This window comes from Pleurodeles waltl, chromosome 8 (assembly GCF_031143425.1).
Source record: "Pleurodeles waltl isolate 20211129_DDA chromosome 8, aPleWal1.hap1.20221129, whole genome shotgun sequence".
Classification (NCBI taxonomy): Eukaryota; Metazoa; Chordata; class Amphibia; order Caudata; family Salamandridae; genus Pleurodeles; species Pleurodeles waltl.
The window spans coordinates 1,345,697,586-1,345,708,215 of NC_090447.1; positions in this window are offsets into that span (position 1 = coordinate 1,345,697,586).

Below are 10,630 nucleotides of genomic sequence, written 5' to 3' on the forward strand. Positions count from 1 at the left end.
CTACTAATGGACAAAATATTTAAGAAAAACCTTTTGCAGCCTGGTATTCAAGAAAAGTTGATGGCAACAATCGAAACACTAGGAAAGTCGAAAAGATTTGGAGAAAAACATTTACTGCAGACCGACTCCCAATCATGAAAGAACAAAGGTGATGTCACAAAGTTCTTGTCCTCACCACTAACAGAGCTACTTCAAAAACAAGTTCACAGATGATAACAACCACCTAAGAATACCTTTCTAAACAAGAAACCAATAAGTCACTCTGTAAACCCAAATCATCAAGCAAAATGTCAAAAATCCTAAATGATTGTCAATTGAAACCCCCCTACACAAAAGCAGATGGAAAATTAAAATTGCCTACTTGCTCTTAGCATTCCTGCTAAAGAAATAGGTAAATGATCTACATTCCACATACTTGATCCTTAAGGAATCACACAAATAATATTTTCCCTACCCCCTTCTTCATACTCAAAGGAACCCTTACTGTCGGTTCAACTAAAACGTTGCTTGCAAGATACCAATAATCTACAAAACGTCTGACTAATATCTAAACTTCCATTCCTTGGAAAAATTGTTGCAAAAACAATGACTTCACAACTGCTTGTCCATATTTGCGAAAAAACACTTCAGTCTTCAATCTCCAATATTCCAATCTGGATCCCCTTCCAACCACAGCGTTGAGATAGCTACAGTTCAGGTATTGGATGGCATGCTCACAATCTTTGATGAAGAAGATGCTGGATCTTTCAGCAATTTTTAATGCTCTTGACAGCCAGAGTTTTCTAGAAATCATATAATTAGAATTAATTTGAAGGTACGATCCTGAATTGGTTTAAATCGTTCATGGCCTCAAACATTGCAGTTTGTGAAACTAAATATACTCAAATCTCCTATCATCCTAGTCAAATGATGTAGACCTTAAATTCTTCTCACCATACCCTTTTAACCTTTATGTAGAATCCTTTGTCAAGTTCAGGAAAACAAAGTCCCTATGCATTCATTTGCTGACAACATGCAACTCCACCTAAGGCTCTCTACCCAAGCCAACATAGCCAGTCTGAAGATCTGCCTCAAAAAGCTAACCAATTGGATGTTCTCTCTCTCTCTCACCAAAATTGAATCCAACCAAACTGATTTTGTATTTTTTTTACTGTAATGGCTAAATAAATACATAATTTGCTAGATTCTGTATAGTCAATAGGGGGCTTATTTACAAACCTCTTACACTGAGGTGGGAAAAAGTGACACACTGGGTACCTTACACCACATTATTTGGCTTTCTCATAGACCAATATCTCAACCTAACAGACCACATCACCAAATTGTTAAGATACTCCTCTTTTTTTTTCTTTTCTTTTTAACTTTTCTTTTATTGTTAATAACACAATATGATACAGAGTCAGTGGGATCAGGGTCCCGTCAATCGGGAGTAGTTACACATCAGTGATATTAGGAAACCAAAGGAGAAGAAAAAACTCGTAAGGTATCAGTCGTAATATAAAAACTTGAGGTAGAGTTCACTTCCAACATATTTTAGGCTATGTGGAGGGGTTTAAAGAGGGTAAATATATAAGGGTAAAGGGTAGGTTGTACCTGTTCAGACAAAAGGACCGGGGAGTGCCACCCTGGGAAGCGAGGGATGTCGCTGCACGGATAATGGGTGTTGCAGCTCATGTCAACTCTGTGGTCAGTTTCGGTTGGGACCAGTTGACTAGCAGATGACATAGGGAAAAGGATCTACGATGGAGGTCTGTTTGGAGCATTGCTGGAAGGCGACGTTCGGACTCTAGTGGGTATTTTAGAAAGAGACGTGGGGATAAGGGGCGAGGGGGAGAGAGAAAGAGAGAGAGAGAGAGAGAGGAAAGAAAGTAAGAAAGAGGGAAAAGGAGAAAAGAAGAAGAAACAGTAGGAAAAGGGAGAGGGAGAAGGGGAAGAAGAGAAAAGAAAAGGAAGAGTGGGAGAGGAGAAAAGAATAGAAAAGAGAGGAAGAGAAGGGGAGATAAGGAGGGGGAGAGGGGGGAAATACAGAGGGAGGGGGAGGTACGGGAGCGAGGGGGAGAAGGGGGAAGAGATGCATGTGGGGGAGGGGAGGGAAAGGGAAGGGAGAAGGGAACAGTGGTGGTTCCGGGTAGGGCACTATTGCCCCCTTGTAAGGAAGGGAGCCCATACCTGTAGGAATAATTGAGCTTGGTCTTGTAAGTTATAGATGATCCGTTCATGCATAGCAGTGCGGATCATGGCTGTAATCCATTCCTCCGGGCTTGGGGGGGTCTCTGACCGCCAGTGTCTGAGTATGCAAATTTTTGCAGTAGCTAACGCTGTGTGCAACAGTCTCTTGTGTGGTCTAGGGAGGTCTGGTAGGGAGGTCGTATCTTGCAGAAGTATAAGGGCAGGAGGAAGTGGTGACGGAAGTGACATTACTTCAGCCAGAGTGGAGCTCACAGCATCCCAGAGTGGTCGTACTGTTGTACAGTTTACTAAGATATGTATCAGGTCACAGGATGTTTCTGGACATCGCTAGCAGTTCGCATGCGGGAGGAGTCCGGTCCTATGCAGTTTCGCTGGGGACCAGTGCCATTCATGTAAGATTTTGAAGAGGCAGAATTTCAAGCGTGCTTCCCGGGTGCCTCTGTGTAGTGTCTCTAGGGTAGCTTCCCAATCATCTGGGTCTAGATCCTGCTGCAGCCTGGTTTGCCACCGTAGACGTAGTTTGTCCATTAGCGGTTGGGAGTAAAGCCGTCGAATAATTAGATCATATAGACCCGACATTACTCCCTTGCATTGTCCCCATTGCTGCAGGTAAGCCACTATCGGTGAGGGCAGGGATCCCCGCAGTGGGGGTGTACTCCCTTGGGAGAGACAATGCTTGAGTTGCAGGTATCTCCATTCCTGGTTCGGGTGTAGGCCGAACTCCTCCCGTTACTTGGGGAAGGGTTTGAGCACATCGTTCTCCAGGACCTGTGAGAGGGTGATGATGCCTGCCTGTTTCCATTGCTGCCCATGGAGTACCTCGCCACCTATGCGTAGGCCACTGTTGTGCCACAGGGGCGCTTGGGCATGTATGAGGGGGTGGACCCCAAACAGTCGGTGGGCCCTTTGCCAGGATGCCCTGGTCGCCGCCAGGATAGGATTCACTGAGTTAGTGGCTGGGAGGTCTGCACGGTAGGGTCCACCGAGTCCTTCGTTCGCAGTCAGGAGTCGTTTTTCCACTGCTATCCACAAGGGGGGATCTGGTATATTCGATAGTGTATTGGATAACTGAGACATTTGGAGGGCTAAAGAGTAGTGTTCTACTGATGGGAGTCCCATTCCCCCGTTTATGCGGCGGGCCAAAAGCTTGGCTGGTGATAGCCACGGTCGCATTGTGCCCCACACGAATGATCTAATTAGTGCATCAATGCCTCTTAGTGTGGAGAGGGGCACTTGTAAGGGCAGGAGACCTAGGATATAGGTGAAGCGGGGTACCGTCACCATTCTAACCGCTTGTACTCTGCCCCACATGGAAAGGCCTAACTGGGTCCATTTCGCAAAGTCCAGTTACATCCGCGTGATGAGAGGGTCAATGTTGTCCGCAACCATGTGTGCCAGTCCAGGGTTAACAAGCACTCCTAGGTATTTAAGACGTTTTGGCGTCCACCAGATTGGGTAGCCTAGGAGTGCCGCTTTTGTGGTTACTCGCGATAGCGGAAGTGCCTCGCTTTTGTCACAGTTAATACGGTATCCCGATAGGGCTGCGAAGTCCTCGATTACCTCTAATAGGGCCGGTATGGATCTTTCCAAGTCCGTGAGTGTTAAGAGAATATCGTCAGCGTAGAGGTATATCTTGGAGGTGCCTTCGGGTAGTGGTAGGCCGGTTATGGAGGGGGAGGACCGGATGGTTGCCGCCAAGGGCTCCATCGCCAAAAGGAACAGGAGAGGTGAAAGGGGGCACCCCTGCCGTGTACCCCTTCGGATAGGGAAAGGGTCTGAGAGGAAGTCTCTGCAGTTGACTCTGGCCGCGGGTTGATCATAGAGCAGTCGTACCATGGAGATAAATTTGTTGCCCAGGCCAAATCTCTCTAAGGCTGCAAATAGGTAGGGCCATTCTATGCGGTCGAACGCTTTTTCGGCGTCTAAGGACAGGGCCAGCGCCGACTCCGGGGAGTCTCTGGCCACCCATAAGGTATGGCACAGGGTTCGTAGGTGGTTCCTAGACGTGCGGCCCGGTACAAACCCCACCTGTGTATAGTGTATTAAGGACGGGATTACTTTACGTAATCTGTTTGCCAGGACGCTTGCTAGAATTTTGATGTCCCCGTTTAGTAGAGAGATGGGTCGGTAGCTGCCGCATAATAAAGGATCTCTCCCAGGCTTCGGTATGACAGCTATTGTGGCATTATTGGATATGGCCCCTAATGTCTGTGTTTCGCAGGCTTCATTGAGGGCTTTGCATAGGATATCAATCGCCTCTGCCCCTACCCATTTATAAAATTCTGCAGGGTATCCATCCTCTCCGGGTGATTTGTGGTACGGGAGGTCAGAGATGACTTTATCTATCTCCTGTCTGCTTATTTCCCATTCTAATAGGCTACGGCCCTCGTCTGTTAGGGAGGGGAGGTCTAGCTTCTTTAAAAAGGTGGTAGCTTGCGCTAGGTTGGTCGTGGTTTTCGGCGTGTAAAGGTGTCTATAGAATTGGGCAAATTCGTTTGCAATGGCCTGCGGGTGGGTCAGTATGTCCCCAGAGGGAGAGCGAATGGCTGGGATGGCTAGGGCGGCTGCTCTTTGACGGAGTTGGGCTGCGAGCAGTCGTCCCGCCTTCTCACCCTGTTCATAGTGTCTCCCTTGGAGTCTCTGTAATGCAAATTCGGCCTGGGTGGTGCATAGCTCATTAAGGGCCATTTGTGCTTGCTCTAAACTTCGGCGGCCTGGAAGGGAGGGGTGTGCCGTATATTGTCTGGTTAGTCGGCGTATGTCGAGTTCCAGAGCCGCTTGTTGCTCTTTTCTGTCTTTGTTCGCTATCGCTGCATCCCGCATTAGCTGTCCCCGTATTGAGGCTTTGGCTGCGGCCCACATAGTTCAACTCGAATCAACCGTACCGAGGTTGTCTTGGGCGAAAGTGGTCGTATGATCCTGTAGCTGCAACTTACCTTGGGGGGATCGATATCGATGGATCGCTAATCTCCAGGGTTTTCGGCCCGGGGATACCAGGCCTAAGCGGATGGCTATAAGGACTGGGGAGTGGTCTGAAAGGCCTCTCTCCAGTATGTCGTCCCCCAAGGTGTGGGCCACAAGATTATGGGATAGGAGAAAGTAATCGATCCATAATTGGGTACCGTGCACCGGCGAGAGAAAGGTAAATTCTCTGTCCGTTGGGTGAGTCAGCCTCCAGTGGTCAACCAAACCGTTATCCGCGAGTATATCAGACTGGATGGCCCTGTCTGCGTTGTTACTCGTGTCTAGAGGCCCCGTCCGGTCCAATGCTGCGTCCCTTGCTAGGTTCCAGTCTCCTCCTATAACGTAACGGGATGCTCCTATCTCGGTTAGAAGTCGATTGAGCTGGAGAAAGAAGAGGCGTTTGGGACCTGTTGGTGCATAGACTGATCCCACACACAGTGTTGAGTCCCTGATTTTCAGTTTGGTAAATATGTATCGGCCCTCGGGATCTGTCCACGATTTGACGACCGTGAAAGGGAGGGTTTTGCGTAAAAGGATCGCCACCCCGCTTTTTCTTGGGACATTCTCCGTATCAGGTGTGGGTGGGGTGCAACTAAAGAGGACGGTTCCCACCCAGTCACGTCGTAATCTATCAGATTCAAGACTGTCTAGGTGTGTCTCTTGTAATAAGGCGATGTCTGCCTGCTTAGAATTAAGGTAGGATACGACTTTCTTCCGTTTGATAAAGTGGGTAAGGCCGTTTACGTTCCATGATATCACCCTGAGGGGAACTACCGATGCTCCCATCTGGTTGGGTATCCTTGTTTCCTGTGTCCGCCCACCCGGGGGTATGAGCCCGGGGGAGTGGGGTGGACTCTGTGAACTGAAGAGGATGTCGGGGAGAGGGAAGGGGGGGGAAGGGTGGCGGGCACGTTGGATACGAAGAGGAGTTGAAAAGAGAATAAGAAGAAGACAGTGGGGGAAAGAAGAAATAAAAAAGAAGGTAAAGAAGGGAGACCGGGATACAAATCCCCAAGTACACGAACTTTAACCGGCGGGTCTAAAACCTAGGCCGAATGAGCTTCGACGCCCGGCCAGCGGGCCCCGCGCCATGGGGGGGAGGAGGGGCGGCGCCCACGAGGCGCCCCAGACCTCCGTGTGGATACCTTCAATTATGTCCGGGGGGTGTGGTATGTGTTTGTGACCAGAGGATGGGGGGAGGAGGGAAGGTCGCATGTTGGCCGCGTCCCTGTGCGGGGGGGGGGGATGGGGGAAGCGCGAGGAAAGGACAGGGGCAAGTATTGTTGTTACTGAGGTCGCTTCCCCTTGGTTATTCTGAGGGGTTGCGGCATGTATATGCTCTGGGACTTGGCATCTGTGGTCTGTTCTGCTTTGCACCAACGCCCATCATTATGTCACTATTGCGTTTGTTAGTAGATCGGGGTCTAGAGCTCAAAACCCAGTTCAGAATCATTTTGCCCCAACCCTGCCAGGGCAAGCCAGTAGTGTGCAAGGGTATTGCGTCAGTTCCCATATTTTCCAGAGGACGTTATGGATCCTGATTCTGGATGGGAGAAGTGATACAGGATATGGTAAGTGTTACCCAGCATGAAGGGGAGGGACGTTGAGAGACAAAAGTAATCGGGAGCCAACAAAAACTATCACACAATCCGAACAGTCTAAGCAGTCCGAGGCGGTCAAAGCCTTCTGGGGGGTGGGGGGGGCGGTTCTCCGTGGTTCCATGTCTGAAGAGTATACATTAAAGTAGAGTACTCATCATGTCTCTGTGTCAGGGCTCTTTCATCAAAGTTCCTATGTTTCCTGCAACGTTTCTATGACAGTCTGTGGTTGTAGATATTGAGGGCTTGTAGGAAAACTGTGTCCATGTTGGTTTCAGGTAGTAGGCACCTAGGGTTTCAAAGGGGATCGGGACTTGTCTCTGTCCGGCAGCTGTGTGTGCATCGCCACCGCCTGTAGGACTTGGCCCCTGTCATCAAAACTTTTTGTTAATCTCTCCAGGTCTCTGCCCCTGGTTTGGGGGTCTGTAGTAGGTCTTCCGTCGGTGTCCAGAGCAATTTCCGATTGGCCCATTCCCCTGGTTTGGTTCTGTGTGTCTTGGGGGGGTTGGGTTGTTGATTCCATGGGTTGTGTCGGATCATGCAGCCCCTCTAGGAATGACTTCAGATCCTCTGGGTCATAGAAGGTTCGTGACTCTCCGTTCTTAGTTATCCACATCCTGGCTGGCTCGAAGAGGCCGAATTTAACGTCCAGATGGCGAAGGCGAGGGCGGAAGGAGAGAAAGGCTCTTCTTCGATCTGCTGTTTCTTTGGAGAAGTCTGCTGAAAGGCGGATTTCGAGGGGACTGAGCCGGAGTGGGCCTTGCCTTCGGGACAGCTGTAGCAATTGGCAGATCTGTCCGTACCGGAGGAAGCAGGCTATGATTGGACGAGGAGGATCTTGTCCGTTTTGTCTCTTGAGACCAAATCTATGCGCTCTTGGAAATTCCAGAGGGGGGTCAAATGTTATGTCGGCTAGTTTGGGAAGCGTGTCTCGCAGGTAAGAGAGGATATCTGTACCCTCAATGCCTTCTGGAAATCCAAGGAAGCGGACGTTGTTTCTGCGGCTTCGGTCCTCAAGGTCGGTTAACTTGCTGCGAAGGTACAAGAGTTCCTGATCTCTGTCAGCCTGTAAGACCACTGGACTTTCCACAGCCGCTACTCGATGGTCCAGTCCGGAGATTTGTAACTGGAAGCCCGCTATTTCCTAGCGCATGGATCTCGTTTCCGCTGTTAATGCTGACATGGCAGTGTCCATACCTTCCAGTTTGCGGCCTACTGCCAATATCTCCTGCAGTATACGATCCATTGATGCTCCTTGAGTATTGTCTGACATGGTGTCGTGAGAGGGGGGCGGAGAGTCTGCGGGAGCAGGATGTTTCTGTTGACGCAGGGCTTCAGAGAAGAGTAGTTGGCGAGCGGGTTTACACAGTGCTTTACCCGCCGTCTTGCCTCTTGGCATTGCGGGTTTCTCCCTGGAGGTGGGGATCCAAGGGGGTGCCTGTCCGTGTCTCAATGAGGGCGATCAGCGTGGTCGGCAGAGGAGAGAGGGTGGCCGGGGGGGTTCAGAGTTCAGAGGGGTACCTCTCTAAGTGGCCTCCTGGGGAGGGCTGTCGTTGGTGTATATGTACGAGGGGAAGGATCACGGTGTTGGCTCTATAGCGTTCAGCGTCCCGCAGGGCTGTTCTGTGGAGAGAGGGGTTGTTTTGGAGCCGAGGTCCGATGTTATTCCTGGCCCTCTTTGCTCTCCATGCCTCGTTAGTTCTAGCTTTGTTGGAGGCTAAAGTGTCTTTTCGCTTTTCCTGTTAGTGTGGTATTGCTTCTTTTGTTGTTATGTTTGTGTTGATCGTTTTCCTTTCTCTTTTTTTTCTCCTCTTTTCTTTTTTCGTTTTCTTACTCTTTGCCCCCTCTTGTGCTTGCCCCTCTTTTTATTAGGTAGTGTTTGCTCCTTTACTCTTTGCCTTCTCCTCTTCCCGTCATCTTCCTCCTCTCTCTGCTCGTTGTTATATTCCTCTCTCTCTCTCCTCACTCCCGGCCCCTCTCTCACTCATCCACCATCCTCATCTCTGTACGTCTCTCATCCTCTCTGACTCACCGGCTCGGCTCTCACCTCTCCATCCTCTCCAGGGCCTCTGTCGTTTCTCAGGGGGTCTTCTCTGGAGCAGGTAAGGCTGGGGGGGTGGGGGTAGCCGACCGTTGCGCCCCGCTGGTGGTGAGGCCTCTTGTCGCTGATCCCGTCACCCCCGGCAGAAAGGGGAAGGGTGGAGAGGCCCTGGGAGGCGCGTCGTCAGCATCGGGCCACCTCCTGTTGTTGTTCCGGGCCGTGATGTTGGTCGGCTCCGTTCTCCCCCTTCGGCAGCGATCGGGAGGGAGGGAGGGGACAGGCGGCGTCCCGGCCTGTTGCCGGCTCCGGGAGCCGCAGATGAGCCGCTGTCAAGGCGCGGGTAGGGACGAAGGGCGCGCTCTCTCCCACTTCAGGCTTTAGCGAGGGACGCGTCTCTTCGTGTCGGGGTGATTCCTCACTCGAGGCCGCCGCTCAGAGGCCTGCCGTAGGCCTCAGGCCTGCTCCCCTCGCTCCATCCGGCGTCTCCGGGGAGGGCGCTCCCCCCGCGTCACGGACGTCGGCCGTTCACCGTCTCCAACTCCTATGTCGGCCCCCGCAGCGGGGGTCCCGTGTAGCGCCTCCAGCGCCGCCGCCACCGCCGCGTGGCCGGCCGCCGTGCGGAGCTCGGCTCTCAGGCGGCCATCATGGATCGCGGCCAGACCACGCCCCCAAGATACTCCTCTTTTTAACTTGACCTTATCAGAAAATGAAAATCATGCATCTCAAACTAAGATTTCAGCCCAACAGTACAGGACCTGGCCTTAGGCCAGTGAGATGGAGAAAATTCAGTCTAGGTAGGCTGTCTTAAATCCATTATGGTGACCCTAAAAATATTTGTTACATGCAGCTGCTCAGCTAGCAATGGGAGCCAAAACATCAGACCATATCACACCCATTGTAAGATACCTCAATTTTCTCTCCCGAAATCAAGAATTGACTTCAGGATTGCCTCCTTACCTCATAAAGCATTAAGGGGGTAATTCTGACCCTGGCGGTCTATGACCGCCAGAGTCGCGGATGACTGAAGCACCGCCAACAGGCTGGCGGTGCTTCAAAGCCCATTCTGACCGCGGCGGTAAAGCTGCGGTCGGAAAACCGGGTCCGGCGGTTTCCCGCCGGATTTCCCCCGGCTGGGCTAATCCTCCATGGCGGCGCTGTAAGCAGCGCCGCCATGGGGATTCCGACCCCCTTCCTACCAGCCTGTTCCTGGCGGTTTTCACCGCCAGGAACAGGATGGCGGGAACGGGTGTCCTGGGGCCCCTGGGGGCCCCTGCACTGCCCATGCCACTGGCCACTGGGCATGGGCAGTGCAGGGGCCCCCTAACAGGGCCCCAGTATGCTTTTCACTGTCTGCCTAGCAGACAGTGAAAAGTGCGACGGGTGCAACTGCACCCGTCGCACACCTGCAACACCGCCGGCTCCATTCGGAGCCGGCTTCAGTGTTGCAGGCCCCTTTCCCGCTGGGCCAGCGGGTGCTATATTGGCTAGCGCCCGCCGGCCCAGCGGGAAAGTCAGAATGGCCCCAGCGGTCTTTCGACCGCGGAGCGGCCATATGGCGGTTCCCGCCAATGTTAGAATGAGGGCCTAAATATTGTCCATCCTTCACATCTGAATGAATGACAAAACTTTAACTCACTGAAAGTTGCAGAAACACTGGGAACAAAAGCAGGCAAAACATCCAAAACGTTTTTTCCTGCCTAGCCCCCAGGCTTCAGAACTCTACCATATCATATTAGACTGAACTAGAACCTCCTATTATTTCCACAAGGAACAAAAACTCACCTCTTCAAAATGTATCTCATTTTTATTTCCTATTTTCTATCCCTCACCAATGTAA